Source organism: Oncorhynchus clarkii, chromosome 26, assembly GCF_045791955.1.
Source record: "Oncorhynchus clarkii lewisi isolate Uvic-CL-2024 chromosome 26, UVic_Ocla_1.0, whole genome shotgun sequence".
Taxonomy (NCBI): Eukaryota; Metazoa; Chordata; class Actinopteri; order Salmoniformes; family Salmonidae; genus Oncorhynchus; species Oncorhynchus clarkii.
The window spans coordinates 15,554,221-15,574,007 of record NC_092172.1 but is presented as its reverse complement, the minus strand read 5'-3'; the positions used below and the strand labels follow the sequence as shown (position 1 = coordinate 15,574,007).

Sequence of the window (19,787 nt, the reverse complement as noted above, 5' to 3'; positions counted from 1 at the left end):
CGTGCGTGTGTGTGTGTGTGTGTGTGTGTGTGTGTGTGTGTGTGTGTGTGTGTGTGTGTGTGTGTGTGTGTGTGTGTGTGTGTGTGTGTGTGTGTGTGTGTGTGTGTGTGTGTGTGTGTTGGCCTGTATGTATGCATGTGTGTTTGGTAAGAGTGTGTTCATGTCTATATATATCGGTGTCAGTTTGCATGCTTTGAGCATAATGTGTCTATAAAGGTTTTCCATCTTGTTTAAAAAACAGCAGCAAAAAGTTGGTCTCTGCAAAAAATCCTCTTCCACAGACGCCAAAGCAAAACAGGGAAAAGAGGCATTTGCTAAAAAAAAAAAAAAAAAGAATCTCCGGGTTCCTTCTCCTCCTCAGTCACCCAATCTTCTCCAGCTATTCTTCCAGCAGAATCAAGGGACCACCCTTCTTTCATGATATGTAGCAGAGCAAGAAGTCTTTGTACTTTATACTGCACTTGTGGAAATAAGGTGTTGTGGCCCTTCATCCTGTAAGAGAGAGAGAGAGAGAGAGAGAGAGAGAGAGAGAGAGAGAGAGAGAGCAGATTCAGTGAGGTGAGGGCAAAGGGGTCTTGTTCAGGGTGCTGGCTCCTGCCTGGTTTAGCACACTGACAGGCACAGCTAACAGAATGGAAAACAGACAAAGGAAAAGAAGGAGGATGTCAATCAGATCTAGAAAGAAGTGGGCTGAAGGTGGAGGGGTTGTGTTTTACCATAAGGAACAGTCATGTATGCCGTGACAGCTCTAATCCAAAGGCAGTAGGTATTTAAGGCAACTTTACTCTCGACTCAGAAAAATGATTTTACTAAACGTTAGCCTGTCATCTCTGTTAATTCCTCTGTTAATAGTATTTTCTGATCATTTGTGATAATAATTGTAAAAAATCCCAATGACAACCGAGGGAAGGGGGACACTAAAGACGAAGGGATGTACTGAAGGTCAAATAGTAGCCCATTAATGATAATATTATGATGTTAAAAATTATTATTACAAAACTCCAGGGGGAGGAAAAGTTTATGATCATCTTTTCATGCTTTTTTTTTGTGTAGTGAACAAATTAAAAATGAATACTCAAAACTATTGGAAAATACACCCAGAGCTATAATGTTTCCATTTTCATAACAGTAGATATGAAATACATACTTTTTATGGATCTGTGTGCTTTTTGGCAATGGTTGAATAAGCTGGAGGTACAGTTGGATGCAATCATCCTTAATGTGTACTGGCCCTGAATCCTGGTACAAAAAGACAGCCAAATCACAGCTAATCACTCTCACAGAGCCCACATGAAAAATATCTGACTTTGTGGAGCGAACATATGCCGCGCAAGTCTTTGTTCTGTTATTTTCTCCTGAGAAATGAGCTTGTTACCATTTTATAATAGATCAGCTACTTAACTGTGGGAGATGAGATGCTGGTAACGTATTTCATATCTGCGGAGGCAAGCAGGACCATTAGAGATAAGCCTTTGCACAAAGATACCTGATTATAGATGTTCCAGCTTTTATACAAAAACACCAGTAATTCAAAGTAAGCATCTACCATAGAAGTTACAGTACAGAAGAAGAGAAAACAGTCCATTTAAAACATAACAGCTTGTATTTCCAGAGGGGAGTTTTAAGTGGAAGCAACTGATGAAGACCAAACTACTGGAAAAACATCTTTATATCTACATGGATAACTACCTACTTTCACACAAATGCGCACACCCTGAAGTGGCTCTCAATTAGAGATTCACGAGAGAGACACAGCCACAGGGGAGACAGGCGAACCCAGAGAGACCTGAGTTACAGGAGAGATCGGCAAACCCAGAGAGACCTGATCTACAGAGGAGACAGGGGAACCCAGAGAAACTTGATCCACAGGGGAGACAGGCGAACCCAGAGAAACCTGATCCACAGGGGAGACAGGCGAACCCAGAGAGACCCAGTGCCCTGCTGGCTGGTTGTCCAGACAGACTGCACTTAGTTAAGTCAGAGATCTGTATATAATGACAAGATGTTCATGTCTCTGCACTAACAATGGGAGTTGTTGTCCCAAAGGCAGGAAGGCAGGTGACAAGCTTCGGACCAAAATAAGCCCATAGAAACGCATGGGGCTTATTTTTGGCAGATTTTGGAGAGAGTAAAAATATTTGTAGATGATTCATCATGAGAGAATAGTAACTCATACATGGCATGCACCAGTAATCTATTCAGTGCTAAAATAATTACAAACACATTGAGTTAATTGTTGGGCATGATAATACTGAAAAGACCAGACTAAAACAACACAAGCAGAGGATGCACCATTCATGGTATGAGTTTCTTTGATTTATTTTTGATGGTGTTTGTGTTTGTGTGTGAATGTGGGTGGAGTCAGGCTGGGGTGTGTGGGGCTACACCACTGCCTGCAGCTCTGCAATCACAATGTAATTGGTTAGCCCCCTCATAAATATATACATGGGAAGTTATCCTCATGTTAGGCAAACAAAACAATCACACCAAGTACTCCAAGTGCAGACGAAATGCAGGGAGGAGTGGAGGAGAGTCAACATTTTCCTGCGCTTCTCTACAGTTTGTGGATGGATAGATGGATGGAGGAGATTTAATTGGCTGCACAAACACAGGGTCATCTTGTCTATCACTCAACTAAAGAGCTGGGGATTGACTTTAAAAAAAAAGGTTATTTAAGCAAATAATCTGTTTTATGACAACAAAAGTGGGCATCAGCCCTCTTGTGTGAAGAAATGTTGGTACAAATTATAAATAATTACAAAAACACTGTTGGAATACACAGTGCCTTCAGAAAGTATTCATACTTTCTCGTGTTAGTCTGAATCCAAAATATTTTTTTCTCTCACCCATCTACACACAATAACCCAGAATGACAAAGTGAAAACATGTTTTTAGAAATGTTAACAAATTTATTGAAGTTGAAATACAGAAATATCTCATTTGCATACAGTAGGTATTCACAACCCTGAATCAATATATGTTTGAATCACCTTTGGGAGTGATTACAGCTGTGAGTCTTTCTGGGTAAGTCTCTAAGAGCTTTGCACACCTGGATTGTACAATATTTGCACTTTTTTTTCATTCTTCAAGCTCTGTCAAGTTGGTTGTTGATCATTGCTAGACAGACATTTTCAAGTTATTCAATAGATTTTAAAGACGATTTAAATCAAAACTGTAACTAGTCCACTCAGGAACATTCAATGTCATCTTGGTAAGTAACTCCAGTGTATATTTGGCCTTGTGTTTTAGGTTATTGACCTGCTGAAAGGTGAACCAGGGTTTCCTCTAGGATTTTGCTATTCTATTCCGTTTCTTTTTATCCAAAACAAAAAAAACTCACTAGTCCATGCTGATGACAAGCATGCCCATATCATGATGCAGCCACCACTATAAGTGAAATTATGAAGAGTGGTACTCTGTGATGTGCTGTGTTGGATTTGCCCCAAGCATAATGCTTTGCATTCAGGAAATAAAGTTAATTTCTTTGCCACATTTTTTGCAGTTTTACTTTAGTGCCTTATTGCAAACAGAATCCATGTTTTGGAATAGTGTTATTCTGTACAGGCTTCCTTCTTTTCACGTTGTCATTTACAGTGCATTCGGAAAGTATTCAGACCCCTTGACTTTTTCCACATTTTGTTACGTTACAGCCTTATTCTAAAATTGATTCAATCATTTTTTCCCTCATCAATCTACACACAATACCCCATAATAACAAAGGAAAACCGATTTTTTTGACATTTTTTTATTTTTTTTTAAATAAAAAAATTAAATATCACATTTACATAAGTATTTAGACGCTTTACTCAGTACTTTGTTGAAGCACCTTTGGTAACGTCTACAGCCTCGAGTCTTCTTGGTTACGACGCTACAAGCTTGGCACACCTGTATTTGGAGAGTTTCTGCCATTCTTCTCTGCAGGTCCTCTCAAGCTCTGTCAGGTTGGATGGAGAGCGTTGCTGCACAGCTATTTTCAGGTCTCTCCAGAGATGTTCTATCGGGTTCAAGTCCGGGCTCTGGCTGGGCCACTTGCATTGTCGTGGTTGTGTGCTTAGGGTCGTTGTCCTGTTGGAAGATGAAACTTTGCCCCAGTCTGAGGTCCTGAGCGCTCTGGAGCAGGTTTTCATCAAGGATGTCTCTGTACTTTGCTCCATTCATCTTTCCCTCGATCCTGACTACTCTCCCAGTCCCTGCCACTGAAAAATATCCCCACAGCATGATGCTGCCACCACCATTCTACACTGTAGGGATGGTGCCTGGTTTCCTCCAGACGTGATGCTTGGCTTTCAGGCCAAAGAGTTCTATCTTGGTTTCATCAGACCAGAGAAACTTGTTTCTCGTGGTCTGAGAGTCTTTAGGTGCCTTTTGGTAAACCGCAAGCGGGCTGTCATGTGCCTTTTACTGAGAAGTGGCTTCCGTCTGGCCACTCTACCAATCAGGCCTGATTGGTTGAGTGCTGCAGAGATGGTTGTCCTTCTGGAAGGTTCTCCCATCTCCAAACTCTGGAGCTCTATCAGAGTAACCATTTGGTTCCCTGACCAAGGCCCTTCTCCCATGATTGCTCAGTTTGGCCAGGTGGCCAGCTGTAGGAAATAGTCTCGGTGGTTCCAAACTTCTTCCATTTAAGAATAATGGAGGCCACTGTGTTCTTGGGGACCTTCAAGGCTGCAGACATTTTTTGGTACACTTCCCAAGATCTGTGTCTCGACACAATCCTGTCTCGGAGCTCTACGGACAATTCCTTCGACCTCATGGCTTGGTTTTTGCTCTGACATGCACAGTCAACTGTGGGACCTTATATAGACAGGTGTGTCCCTTTCCAAATCATGTCCAATCAATTGAATTTACCACAGGTGGACTTCAATCAATTGTAGAAACATCTCAAGGAAGATCAATGGAAACAGGATGTACCTGAGCTCAATTTAGAGTCTCATAGCAAAGAGTCTGAATACTTATGTAAATAAGGTACTGCTGTTTTGTATTTCCACTAAATTTGCAAAACAACCTGTTTTCGCTTTGTCATTATGGGGTATTGTGTGTAGATTGATGAGGGAAAAATATATTTAATCCATTTTAGAATAAGGTTGTAATGTAACAGAATGTGGAAAAAGTCAAGGGGTCTGAATACTTTCCGAATGCACTGTATGTTAGTATTGTGGAGTAACAACAATGATCCATCCTCAGTTTTCTCCTATCACATGAAACTCCGTAACTGTTTTAAAGTCACCATTGGCCTCATGGTGAAATCCCTTAGCGGTTTCCTTCCTTTCTGGAAACTGACCCAGGAAGGAAGCCTGTATCTTTGTAGTGACTGGGTCAAAGTGTAATTAATAACTTCACCATGCTGAACAAGATATTCAATCTCTGCTTTTTAAAATTTTGACCCATCTACCAATAGGTGCCCATCTTTGCGAGACATTGGAAAACCTCTCTGGTGTTTGTGGTTGAATCTGTGTTTGAAATTCACTGCTCGACTGAGGGACCCTACAGAGATAATTGTACGTGTGAGGTACAGAGATGAGGTAGTCATTCAAAACTCATGTTAAACACTATTATTGCACGCAGAGTTAGTCCATGCATAGTATTATGTGACTTGTAAGCACTTTTTTAGTTGTAAGCACTTTTTTACTCCTGAACATATATATTTAGGCTTGCCATAACAAAGGGGTTGAATACTTATTGACTCAAGACATTTTAGTTTTTAATTTGTAAACATTTCTAAAAAGATAACTCCACTTTGACATTATGGGGTATTGTGTGTAGGCCAGTGACACAAAATCTAAATTTAATGCATTTTAGATTCAGGCTGTAACAAAATGTGGAAAAAGTCAATGGGTGTGAATACTTTCTGAAGACACTGTATGTATATATATATATATATATATATATATACAGTGCCTTGCGAAAGTATTCGGCCCCCTTGAACTTTGCGACCTTTTGCCACATTTCAGGCTTCAAACATAAAGATATAAAACTGTATTTTTTTGTGAAGAATCAACAACAAGTGGGACACAATCATGAAGTGGAACGACATTTATTGGATATTTCAAACTTTTTTAACAAATCAAAAACTGAAAAATTGGGCGTGCAAAATTATTCAGCCCCTTTACTTTCAGTGCAGCAAACTCTCTCCAGAAGTTCAGTGAGGATCTCTGAATGATCCAATGTTGACCTAAATGACTAATGATGATAAATACAATCCACCTGTATGTAATCAAGTCTCCGTATAAATGCACCTGCACTGTGATAGTCTCAGAGGTCCGTTAAAAGCGCAGAGAGCATCATGAAGAACAAGGAACACACCAGGCAGGTCCGAGATACTGTTGTGAAGAAGTTTAAAGCCGGATTTGGATACAAAAAGATTTCCCAAGCTTTAAACATCCCAAGGAGCACTGTGCAAGCGATAATATTGAAATGGAAGGAGTATCAGACCACTGCAAATCTACCAAGACCTGGCCGTCCCTCTAAACTTTCAGCTCATACAAGGAGAAGACTGATCAGAGATGCAGCCAAGAGGCCCATGATCACTCTGGATGAACTGCAGAGATCTACAGCTGAGGTGGGAGACTCTGTCCATAGGACAACAATCAGTCGTATATTGCACAAATCTGGCCTTTATGGAAGAGTGGCAAGAAGAAAGCCATTTCTTAAAGATATCCATAAAAAGTGTCGTTTAAAGTTTGCCACAAGCCACCTGGGAGACACACCAAACATGTGGAAGAAGGTGCTCTGGTCAGATGAAACCAAAATTGAACTTTTTGGCAACAATGCAAAACGTTATGTTTGGCGTAAAAGCAACACAGCTCATCACCCTGAACACACCATCCCCACTGTCAAACATGGTGGTGGCAGCATCATGGTTTGGGCCTGCTTTTCTTCAGCAGGGACAGGGAAGATGGTTAAAATTGATGGGAAGATGGATGGAGCCAAATACAGGACCATTCTGGAAGAAAACCTGATGGAGTCTGCAAAAGACCTGAGACTGGGACGGAGATTTGTCTTCCAACAAGACAATGATCCAAAACATAAAGCAAAATCTACAATGGAATGGTTCAAAAATAAACATATCCAGGTGTTAGAATGGCCAAGTCAAAGTCCAGACCTGAATCCAATCGAGAATCTGTGGAAAGAACTGAAAACTGCTGTTCACAAATGCTCTCCATCCAACCGCACTGAGCTCGAGCTGTTTTGCAAGGAGGAATGGGAAAAAAATTCAGTCTCTCGATGTGCAAAACTGATAGAGACATACCCCAAGCGACTTACAGCTGTAATCGCAGCAAAAGGTGGCGCTACAAAGTATTAACTTAAGGGGGCTGAATAATTTTGCACGCCCAATTTTTCAGTTTTTGATTTGTTAAAAAAGTTTGAAATATCCAATAAATGTCGTTCCACTTCATGATTGTGTCCCACTTGTTGTTGATTCTTCACAAAAAAATACAGTTTTATATCTTTATGTTTGAAGCCTGAAATGTGGCAAAAGGGGGCTGAATACTTTCGCAAGGCACTGTATATATATATATATAAACAACACAATGTAACTCCAAGTCAATCACACTTCTGTGAAATCAAACTGTCCACTTAGGAAGCAACACTGATTGACAATAAATTTCACATGCTGTTGTGCAAATGGAATAGACAACAGGTGGAAATTATAGGCATTTAGCAAGACACCCCCAATAAAGGAGTGGTTCTGCAGGTGTGGACCACAGACCACTTCTCAGTTCCTATGCTTCCTGGCTGATGTTTTGGTCACTTTTGAATGCTGGCGGTGCTTTCACTCTAGTGGTAGCATGAGACGGAGTCTACAACCAACACAAGTGGCTCAGGTAGTGCAGCTCATCCAGGATGGAACATCAATGCGAGATGTGGCAAGAAGGTTTGCTGTGTCTATCAGCGTAATGTCCAGAGCATGGAGGCGCTACCAAGAGACAGGCCAGTACATCAGGAGACGTGGAGGAGGCCGTAGGAGGGCAACAACCCAGCAGCAGGACCGCTACCTCCGCCTTTGTGCAAGGAGGAGCAGGAGGAGCACTGCCAGAGCCCTGCAAAATGACCTCCAGCAGGCCACAAATGTGCATGTGTCTGCTCAAACGATCAGAAACAGACTCCATGAGGGTGGTATGAGGGCCCGACGTCCACAGGTGGGGGTTGTGCTTACAGCCCAACACCGTGCAGGACGTTTGGCATTTGCCAGAGAACACCAAGATTGGCAAATTCGCCACTGGCGCCCTGTGCTCTTCACAGATGAAAGCAGGTTCACACTGAGCACATGTGACAGACGTGACAGTCTGGAGACGCCGTGGAGAACGTTCTGCTGCCTGCAACATCCTCCAGCATGACCGGTTTGGCGGTGGGTCAGTCATGGTGTGGGGTGGCATTTCTTTGGGGGGGGCAACAGCCCTCCATGTGCTCGCCAGAGGTAGCCTGACTGCCATTAGGTACCGAGATGAGATCCTCAGACCCCTTGTGAGACCATATGCTGGTGTGGGTTCCTCCTAATGCAAGACAATGCTAGACCTCATGTGGCTGGAGTGTGTCAGCAGTTCCTGCAAGAGGAAGGCATTGATGCTATGGACTGACCGGCCCGTTCCCCAGACCTGAATCTGGGACATCATGTCTCGCTCCATCCACCAACGCCACGTTGCACCACAGACTGTCCAGGAGTTGGCAGATGCTTTAGTCCAGGTCTGGGAGGAGATCCCTCAGGAGACCATCCGCCACCTCATCAGGAGCATGCCCAGGCGTTGTAGGGAGGTCATCCAGGCACGTGGAGGCCACACACACCACTGAGCCTCATTTTGACTTGTTTTAAGGACATTACATCAAAGTTGGATCAGCCTGTAGTGTGGTTTTCCACTTTAATTTTGAGTGTGACTCCAAATCCAGACCTCCATGGGTAGATACATTTGATTTCCATTGATAATTCTTGTGTGATTTTGTTGTCAGCACATACAACTATGTAAAGAAAAAAGTATTTAATGAGAATATTTCATTCATTCAGATGTGTTATATTAGTGTTCCCTTTATTTTTTTGAGCAGTGTATATAGTATTCACACCCTTGAGAGAGAAAGAGAGAGAGAAAGAGAAAGAGAGAGAAAGAGAAAGAGAGAGAAAGAGAGAGAAAGAGAGAGAAAGAGAGAGAAAGAGAAAGAGAGAGAAAGAGAGAGAGAGAGAAAGAGAAAGAGAAAGAGAGAGAAAGAGAAAGAGAAAGAGAAAGAGAAAGAGAAAGAGAGAGAGAGAGAGAGAGAGAGAGAGAGAGAGAGAGAGAGAAAGAGAAAGAGAAAGAGAGAAAGAGAGAGAAAGAGAAAGAGAAAGAGAGAGAAAGAGAAAGAGAGAGAAAGAAAGAAAGAACGATAGAGAAAGAGATGGTATCCTCAATGAAATTATAAAATACACAGACAACAAATTCCAATTGGCTATACTTAAACTCTTTAACATCATCCTTAGCTCTGGCATCTTCCCCAGTATTTGGAATTGGTCTAATCCACAAAAGTGGAGACACATTTGACCCCAATAACTACTGTGGGATATGCATCAACAGCAACCTTGGGAAATCCTCTGCATTATCGTTAACAGCAGACCTGTACATTTCCTCAGTGAAAACAATGTACCGAGTAAATGTCAAATTGGCTTTTTACCAAATGATCATATCACAGACCACATATTCACTCACCCTGCACACCTTAATTGACAGACAAATGATCCAAAACGAAGGCAAAGTCTTTTTGTGCTTTTTTGATTTCGAAAAACCCTTTGACTCAATTTGGCATGAGGTTCTACTATACAAATTGATGGAAAGTGGTGTTGGGGGAAAAACATACAACATTATAAAATCCATGTACACAAACAACAAGTCCGCAGTTAAAATTGGCAAAAAACACACACATTTCTTTCCACAGGGCCGTCGGGTGAGACATGGATGCAGCTTAAGCACCACCCTCTTCAACATGTATACCAACACCCTGCCTGACCCTACCAGAATTCGAAGTCAAATGTCTACTGTTTGCTGATGATCTGGTGCTTCTGTCACAAACCAAGGAGATATTCTGCACAGATTCTGTCAGACCTGGGTCCTGACAGTAAATCTCAGTAAGACCAAAATAATATTTTTCCAAATAAGTTCCAGTCGCCAGGACCACAAATACAAATTCCATCAAGACACTGTTGCCCTAGAGCACACAAAAAATGATATATACCTTGGCCTAAACATCAGCGCCACAGGTAACTTCCACAAAGCTGTGAACGATCTGAGAGACAAGGCAAGAAGGGTCTTCTATGCCATCAAAAGGAACATAAAATTCAACATACCAATTAGGATCTGGCTAAAAATTCTTGATTCAGTTATAGAACCCATTGCCCTTTATGGTTGTGAGGTCTGGGGTCCGCTCACCAACCAAGAATTCACATAATTTATCAAACACCAAATTGAGACTGCATGTAGAATTCTGCAAAAATATCCTCCCTGTACAATGTAAAACACCAAATAATGCATGCAGAGCAGAATTAGGCTGATACCCGAAAATGATCAAAATCCAGAAAAGTTACGTTAAATTCAACAACCACCTAAAAGGAAGCGATTCCCAAACTTTCCATAACAAAGCCATTACCTACAGAGAGATGAACCTGGAGAAGAGCCCCTAAGCAAGCTGGTCCTGGGGCTCTGTTCACAAAAACACTGAGTAAACTATCATTCTATTTGGCCCTAAACAGACCACTGTGAATGACCCAAACTTAAGGAAAGCTTTGACTATTTACAGAATCAGTGAGCATAGCCTTGCTATTGAGAAAGGCCGCTGTAGGCAGACCTGGCTTTTGAGAGAAGACAGGCTATGTGCACACTGCCCACAAAATGAGGTGAAATTTGAGCTGCACTTCCTAACCTCCTGCCAAATGTATGACCATATTAAAGAGACACACTTCCCTCAGAATACACAGATCCACAAAGAATTCAAAAAACAAATCCAATTTTGATTAACTCCCATACAGTGCCTTGCGAAAGTATTCGGCCCCCTTGAACTTTGCGACCTTTTGCCACATTTCAGGCTTCAAACATAAAGATATAAAACTGTATTTTTTTGTGAAGAATCAACAACAAGTGGGACACAATCATGAAGTGGAACGACATTTATTGGATATTTCAAACTTTTTTAACAAATCAAAAACTGAAAAATTGGGCGTGCAAAATTATTCAGCCCCCTTAAGTTAATACTTTGTAGCGCCACCTTTTGCTGCGATTACAGCTGTAAGTCGCTTGGGGTATGTCTCTATCAGTTTTGCACATCGAGAGACTGAATTTTTTTCCCATTCCTCCTTGCAAAACAGCTCGAGCTCAGTGCGGTTGGATGGAGAGCATTTGTGAACAGCAGTTTTCAGTTCTTTCCACAGATTCTCGATTGGATTCAGGTCTGGACTTTGACTTGGCCATTCTAACACCTGGATATGTTTATTTTTGAACCATTCCATTGTAGATTTTGCTTTATGTTTTGGATCATTGTCTTGTTGGAAGACAAATCTCCGTCCCAGTCTCAGGTCTTTTGCAGACTCCATCAGGTTTTCTTCCAGAATTGTCCTGTATTTGGCTCCATCCATCTTCCCATCAATTTTAACCATCTTCCCTGTCCCTGCTGAAGAAAAGCAGGCCCAAACCATGATGCTGCCACCACCATGTTTGACAGTGGGCATAGTGTGTTCAGGGTGATGAGCTGTGTTGCTTTTACGCCAAACATAACGTTTTGCATTGTTGCCAAAAAGTTCAATTTTGGTTTCATCTGACCAGAGCACCTTCTTCCACATGTTTGGTGTGTCTCCCAGGTGGCTTGTGGCAAACTTTAAACGACACTTTTTATGGATATCTTTAAGAAATGGCTTTCTTCTTGCCACTCTTCCATAAAGGCCAGATTTGTGCAATATACGACTGATTGTTGTCCTATGGACAGAGTCTCCCACCTCAGCTGTAGATCTCTGCAGTTCATCCAGAGTGATCTTGGGCCTCTTGGCTGCATCTCTGATCAGTCTTCTCCTTGTATGAGCTGAAAGTTTAGAGGGACGGCCAGATCTTGGTAGATTTGCAGTGGTCTGATACTCCTTCCATTTCAATATTATCGCTTGCACAGTGCTCCTTGGGATGTTTAAAGCTTGGGAAATCTTTTTGTATCCAAATCCGGCTTTAAACTTCTTCACAACAGTATCTCGGACCTGCCTGGTGTGTTCCTTGTTCTTCATGATGCTCTCTGCGCTTTTAACAGACCTCTGAGACTATCACAGTGCAGGTGCATTTATACGGAGACTTGATTACACACAGGTGGATTGTATTTATCATCATTAGTCATTTAGGTCAACATTGGATCATTCAGAGATCCTCACTGAACTTCTGGAGAGAGTTTGCTGCACTGAAAGTAAAGGGGCTGAATAATTATGCACGCCCAATTTTTCAGTTTTTGATTTGTTAAAAAAGTTTGAAATATCCAATAAATGTCGTTCCACTTCATGATTGTGTCCCACTTGTTGTTGATTCTTCACAAAAAAATACAGTTTTATATCTTTATGTTTGAAGCCTGAAATGTGGCAAAAGGTCGCAAAGTTCAAGGGGGCCGAATACTTTCGCAAGGCACTGTATCTACTGGATGAAATTCCACAGTGTGCCATCACAACAGCAACATTTGTGACCTGTTGCCACATGAAAAGTGCAACCAGTAAAGAACAAACACCATTTTAAATACAACCTATATTTATGTTTATTTATTTTCCCTTTTGTACTTTAATCATTTGCACATCGTTACAACACTGTATACAGTGGGGAGAACAAGTATTTGATACACTGCCGATTTTGCAGGTTTTCCTACTTACAAAGCATGTAGAGGTCTGTAATTTTTATCATAGGTACACTTCAACTGTGAGAGACGGAATCTAAAACAAAAATCGAGAAAATCACATTGTTTGATTTATAAGTAATTCATTTGCATTTTTTGCATGACATAAGTATTTGATACATCAGAAAAGCAGAACTTAATATTTGGTACAGAAACCTTTGTTTGCAATTACAGAGATCATCCGTTTCCTGTAGTTCTTGACCAGGTTTGCACACACTGCAGCAGGGATTTTGGCCCACTCCTCCATACAGACCTTCTCCAGATCCTTCAGGTTTCGGCGCTGTCGCTGGGCAATACGAACTTTCAGCTCCTTCCAAAGATTTTCTATTGGGTTCAGGTCTGGAGACTGGCTAGGCCACTCCAGGACCTTGAGATGATTCTTACGGAGCCACTCCTTAGTTTTCCTGGCTGTGTGTTTCGGGTCATTGTCATGCTGGAAGACCCAGCCACGACCCATCTTCAATGCTCTTACTGAGGGAAGGAGGTTGTTGGCCAAGATCTCGCGATACATGGCCCCATCCATCCTCCCCTCAATACGGTGCAGTCATCCTGTCCCCTTTGCAGAAAAGCATCCCCAAAGAATGATGTTTCCACCTCCATGCTTCACGATTAGGATGGTGTTCTTGGGGTTGTACTCATCCTTATTCTTCCTCCAAACACGGCGAGTGGAGTTTAGACCAAAAAGCTCTATTTTTGTCTCATCAGACGACCACATGACCTTCTCCCATTCCTCCTCTGGATCATCCAGATGGTCATTTGCAAACTTCAGATGGACCTGGACATGCGTTGACTTGAGCAGGGGGACCTTGCGTGCGCTGCAGGATTTTAATCCATGACGGCGTAGTGTGTTACTAATGTTTTTCTTTGAGACTGTGGTCCCAGCTCTCTTCAGGTCATTGACCAGGTCCTGCCATGTAGTTCTGGGCTGATCCCTCACCTTCCTCGTGATCATTGATGCCCCACGAGGTGAGATCTTGCATGGAGCCCCAGACCGAGGGTGATTGACCATCATCTTAAACTTCTTCCATTTTCTAATAATTGCGCCAACAGTTGTTGCCTTCTCACCAAGCTGCTTGCCTACTGTCCTGTAGCCCCTCCCAGCCTTGTGCAGGTCTACAATTGTATCCCTGATGTCCTTACACAGCTCTCTGGTCTTGGCCATTGTGGAGAGTTTGGAGTCTGTTTGATTGAGTGTGTGGACAGGTGTCTTTTATACAGGTAACGAGTTCAAACAGGTGCAGTTAATACAGGTAATGAGTGGAGAACAGGAGGGCTTCTTAAAGAAAAACTAACAGGTCTGTGAGAGCCGGAATTCTTACTGGTTGGTAGGTGATCAAATACTTATGTCATGCAATAAAATGCCAATTAATGACTTAAAAATCATACAATCTGATTTTCTGGATTTTTGTTTAAGATTCCGTCTCTCACAGTTGAAGTGTACCTATGATACAAATTACAGACCTCTACATGCTTTGTAAGTAGGAAAACCTGCAAAATTGGCAGTGTATCAGATACTTGTTCTCCCCACTGTATATACATATACATTTGAAATGTCTTTATTATTTTGGATCTTCTGTGAGTGTAATGTTTACTGGTCATTTTTATTGTTTATTTCACTTTTATTTATTATCTACTTCACTTGCTTTGGCAATGTTAACATGTGTTTCACATGCAAATAAAGTCCCTTGAATTGAATTGAATTGAATTGAGAGAGAGAGAGAGAGAGAGAGAGAGAGAGAGAGAGAGAGAGAGAAAAAGGTACAGAATATCCATACACATTGAAGTTCACGAGAAAAAAAGGAAACACTAAAAGGTCACGTCAGAACAGCAAAAAGGGTCAAAAGTCAAGTCATTATCGATCATGATCAAACCAGTCAATCAGCACATCAGATTTACCTAACAGCTAGCAGCAATCAAAATTCATCCATTTACTGCACTTCACAAGCTGCCCAAAATATTTAAAATAGAGATAGAGATATAGAAGGGCGCCGACAGAGATGGCCGCCTCGCTTCGCATTCCTAGGAAACTATGCAGTTTTTTGTTTTTTTACGTGTTATTTCTTACATTAGTACCCCAGGTCATCTTAGGTTTCATTACATACAGTCGAGAAGAACTACTGAATATAAGATCAGCGTCAACTCACCATCAGTACGACCAAGAATATGTTTTTCGCGACGCGGACCCTGTGTTCTGCCTTACAAACAGGACAACGGAGTGGATCCTATGCAGCGACCCAAAAAAACGACTCCGAAAGAGAGGGAAACGAGGCGGTCTTCTGGTCAGACTCCGGAGACGGGCACAGCGCGCACCACTCCCTAGCATTCTTCTTGCCAATGTCCAGTCTCTTGACAACAAGGTTAATGAAATCCGAGCAAGGGTAGCATTCCAGAGGGACATCAGAGACTGTAACGTCCTTTGCTTCACTGAAACATGGCTCACTGGAGAGACTCTATCCGAAGCGGTGCAGCCAACGGGTTTCTCCACACATCGCGCTGACAGAAACAAACATCTTTCTGGTAAGAAGAGGGGCGGGGGCGTATGCCTCATGGCCAACGTGACATGGTGTGATGAAAGAAACATACAGGAACTCAAATCCTTCTGTTCACCTGATTTAGAATTCCTCACAAACAAATGTAGACCGCATTATCTACCAAGAGAATTCTCTTCGATTATAATCACAGCCGTATATATCCCCCCCCAAGCAGACACATCGATGGCTCTGAACAAACTTTATTTAACTCTCTGCAAACTGGAAACGATTTATCCGGAGGCTGCATTCATTGTAGCTGGGGATTTTAACAAGGCTAATCTGAAAACAAGACTCCCCAAATTTTATCAGCATATCGATTGCGCAACCAGGGGAGGAAAGACCTTGGATCATTGTTACTCTAACTTCCGCGACGCATATAAGACCCTGCCCCGCCCCCCTTTCGGAAAAGCTGACCACGACTCCATTTTGTTGATCCCTGCCTACAGACAGAAACTAAAACAAGAGGCTCCCACGCTGAGGTCTGTCCAACGCTGGTCCGACCAAGCTGACTCCACACTCCAAGACTGCTTCCATCACGTGGACTGGGAGATGTTTCGTATTGCGTCAGATAACAACATTGACGAATACGCTGATTCGGTGTGCGAGTTCATTAGAACGTGCGTTGAAGATGTCGTTCCCATAGCAACAATTAAAACATTCCCTAACCAGAAACCGTGGATTGATGGCAGCATTCGTGTGAAACTGAAAGCGCGAACCACTGCTTTTAATCAGGGCAAGGTGTCTGGTAACATGACCGAATACAAACAGTGCAGCTATTCCCTCCGCAAGGCTATCAAGCAAGCTAAGCGCCAGTACAGAGACAAAGTAGAATCTCAATTCTACGGCTCAGACACAAGAGGCATGTGGCAGGGTCTACAGTCAATCACGGACTACAGGAAGAAATCCAGCCCAGTCACGGACCAGGATGTCTTGCTCCCAGGCAGACTAAATAACTTTTTTGCCCACTTTGAGGACAATACAGTGCCACTGACACGGCCTGCAACGAAAACATGCGGTCTCTCCTTCACTGCAGCCGAGGTGAGTAAGACATTTAAACGTGTTAACCCTCGCAAGGCTGCAGGCCCAGACGGCATCCCCAGCCGCGCCCTCAGAGCATGCGCAGACCAGCTGGCCGGTGTGTTTACGGACATATTCAATCAATCCCTATACCAGTCTGCTGTTCCCACATGCTTCAAGAGGGCCACCATTGTTCCTGTTCCCAAGAAAGCTAAGGTAACTGAGCTAAACGACTACCGCCCCGTAGCACTCACATCCGTCATCATGAAGTGCTTTGAGAGACTAGTCAAGGACCATATCCACCCTACCTGACACCCTAGACCACATATGTCAGAGTCAAGGCCCGCGGGCCACATCCGGCCCGCAAGAAGGTTTTTTACGGCCCCTGGGATGATCTTGATTTATTATTAGAACCGGCCCGCAGCAAGCCGGCAGCCCGCAGATCTTTTACACGCACCAATACTACATTTCCCACAATGCAAAGGTGACGCACCGAGCAGTAGGCTGCTTCATTTCAATATTTATTGGCACAGCAGTCGTCAGCATCACAGTAAAATTAACTTTCAGATACCCATCAAAAATGGCAAAACGGAAGGTGGATACTGAGAACCGGGGGTTTCAAACAAGGTGGGAGTCGGAGTATATGTTCACGAAGGTAGCTGGAAAACCTGTGTGTCTTCTGTGTGGAGAAAGTGTGGCGGTACTGAAAGAGTATAATCTGAGACGACATTATGAAACGAAACACGCGGACACACACGCGGACGCAACTGTCAAGGCCAGTTTTATTTTGGCAGAAGAGATCGCTAAATCAGCCCGGCCATTTACGGAGGGGGATTTCATCAAAAACTGCATGATTAAAGTTTGTGACGAAGTTTGCCCAGAAAAAAGGCAACTCTTTTTAAATGTGAGTCTGAGCAGAAACACCATTGCCGAGAGAGTAGACCAGTTGTCCATCAATCTAAAAGAGCAGCTTGTGAAAAAGGGAAAAGATTTTATTGCATATTCCTTGGCTGTGGATGAGAGCACCGACATTTCTGACATTGCCCAGTTGTCAATTTTCATCCGCGGAGTGGACTCCAACCTAAGCGTGACAGAGGAGTTTTTGGCTTTACGTCCTATGCATGGCACAACTACGGGGCATGATTTGTATGAAGAGGTGTCAAGATGTGTAAATGAGATGGAGCTGCCTTGGGAAAAACTCGTGGGTTTGACAACCGACGGAGCACCTGCGATGTGTGGACACAGGAGCGGACTGGTGGCGAAGATACGGGAAAAGATGCAAGAGGAAAACGCGACAGGTGAGCTGACAGCTTATCATTGTATCATACACCAGGAAGCGTTGTGCGGTAAAGCCTTGAAAATGGAGCATGTAATGAGCATCATCACGCGCACAGTTAACTTTATCAGAGCCAAAGGTTTGAATCACCGCCAGTTCAAGGCATTTCTGACGGAGTTAGAAACGGAGCATGGTGATTTGCCTTATCACACAGAGGTGCGATGGCTAAGCCAGGGAAAGGTGCTTCAAAGATGTTTCGAGCTTCGTGAGGAGATTTGTCTGTTCTTGGACAGCAAAGGGAAAGACACAACACAACTCCGAGACGAAATGTTTCTGTGTGAAATGGCTTTTCTGTGTGACATTACGAGTCATCTGAATGCAATAAACTTGCAGCTGCAGGGTCGGGATCGTGTCATCTCTGATATGTACAGTACAGTGAAGGCATTTAAAACCAAACTGACTCTGTGGGAGACGCAGATGCGGAAAGAAAATTTGAGCCACTTTCCCAGCTGCCAGACCATGAAAGAGAAGCTCTCTACCAGTGCGTTCCCGAGCACACAGTTGGCTGATAAAATAGGTATGCTTGCCGCTGACTTTCGACGCCGATTTGCTGACTTTGAAGCACAAAAAAGCAGGTTGGAACTGCTCGGTAACCCATTTGCTGTTGACGTGGAAAGCTCACCACCAAACCTCCAAATGGAGTTGATTGACCTCCAATGCAATGATGCACTGAGGGCAAAATATGCGGCAGTGGGTGCTGCGGAGTTCGCCCGTTTCCTCCCCGGCACAATGCCCCAGCTGCGCATCCAGGCTGCTCAAACGTTGTCTATGTTTGGCAGCACATACCTGTGTGAACAACTGTTTTCTTTGATGAACCTGAACAAAACATCACACAGAAGTCGACTTACTGCTGAACACCTCCACTCAATTCTGAGGATTTCTTCAGCTCAGAGCCTTACCCCGAACATTGATGAACTTGTGGAAAAGATGGGACACCACCAAGTATCACCCTCAACCTCAAACAAGTGAACATTACTGTGCAATCACATATTTAGAGTTTTTACTCAGTTCAAGTTTAAAAGTTAAAATTTAATATTTGTTTTCACTGCATGTTACTTCTCCTTAAACAAAGTGTTGTTTTTGATTAATAGATTTTTGCACTTTATTTTTTTGTATTTCAATCCAATTATATTTTAAAAATATTTCAGTTGAGTGGATGATAGAAAATTGCTATTATTGTTTTTTCTTTGAAGTAAATTTAGCCCACTTTTGCTAAAATAGAAAATATAGTCTACTGATGGTGCCTTGAATACCGGTTTCTTTCATTTAATGTTCATGTTATGGGGATATTTATATAAAGGAAATTTGTCTTTTGTGTCTGTTGAAAATTAAAGATTACTGACAGAGCCATAAGAAAATATTGCTTTATTTATCTGATCATATTGTAATATATTTGTTAGGTTTTCAGTAGGTTCAATTAGGTTCACTAGACTATATGCGTCATTTAAAAATTTTTCAATGAACATTCGAACAGTCCGGCCCTCGTCTTGTAGCTGATTTTTTTATTTGGCCCTCCGTCCATTTGACTTTGACACCCCTGCCCTAGACCCACTCCAATTTGCTTACCGCCCAAATAGGTCCACAGACGATGCAATCTCAACCACACTGCACACTGCCCTAACCCATCTGGACAAGAGGAATACCTATGTGAGAATGCTGTTCATCGACTACAGCTCGGCATTCAACACCATAGTACCCTCCAAGCTCGTCATCAAGCTCGAGACCCTGGGTCTCGACCCCGCCCTGTGCAACTGGGTACTGGACTTCCTGACGGGCCGCCCCCAGGTGGTGAGGGTAGGCAACAACATCTCCTCCCCGCTGATCCTCAACACTGGGGCCCCACAAGGGTGCGTTCTGAGCCCTCTCCTGTACTCCCTGTTCACCCACGACTGCGTGGCCACGCACGCCTCCAACTCAATCATCAAGTTTGCGGACGACACAACAGTGGTAGGCTTGATTACCAACAACGACGAGACGGCCTACAGGGAGGAGGTGAGGGCCCTCGGAGTGTGGTGTCAGGAAAATAACCTCAC

General features: G+C 43.0%; 1 protein-coding gene across 1 annotated transcript in view; it reads right to left on the bottom strand.

Moving 5' to 3' along the window:
• Positions 1-441: 441 nt before the first annotated feature.
• LOC139384539 (CUGBP Elav-like family member 4) overlaps positions 442-19,787 on the bottom strand; it is a 204,733-nt gene continuing 185,387 nt past the window's right edge. Inside the window, exon 13 of the mRNA XM_071129375.1 lies at positions 442-492. The gene's annotated coding sequence lies outside the window, so the exon portion shown is untranslated. The remainder of the gene's footprint in view (positions 493-19,787) is intronic.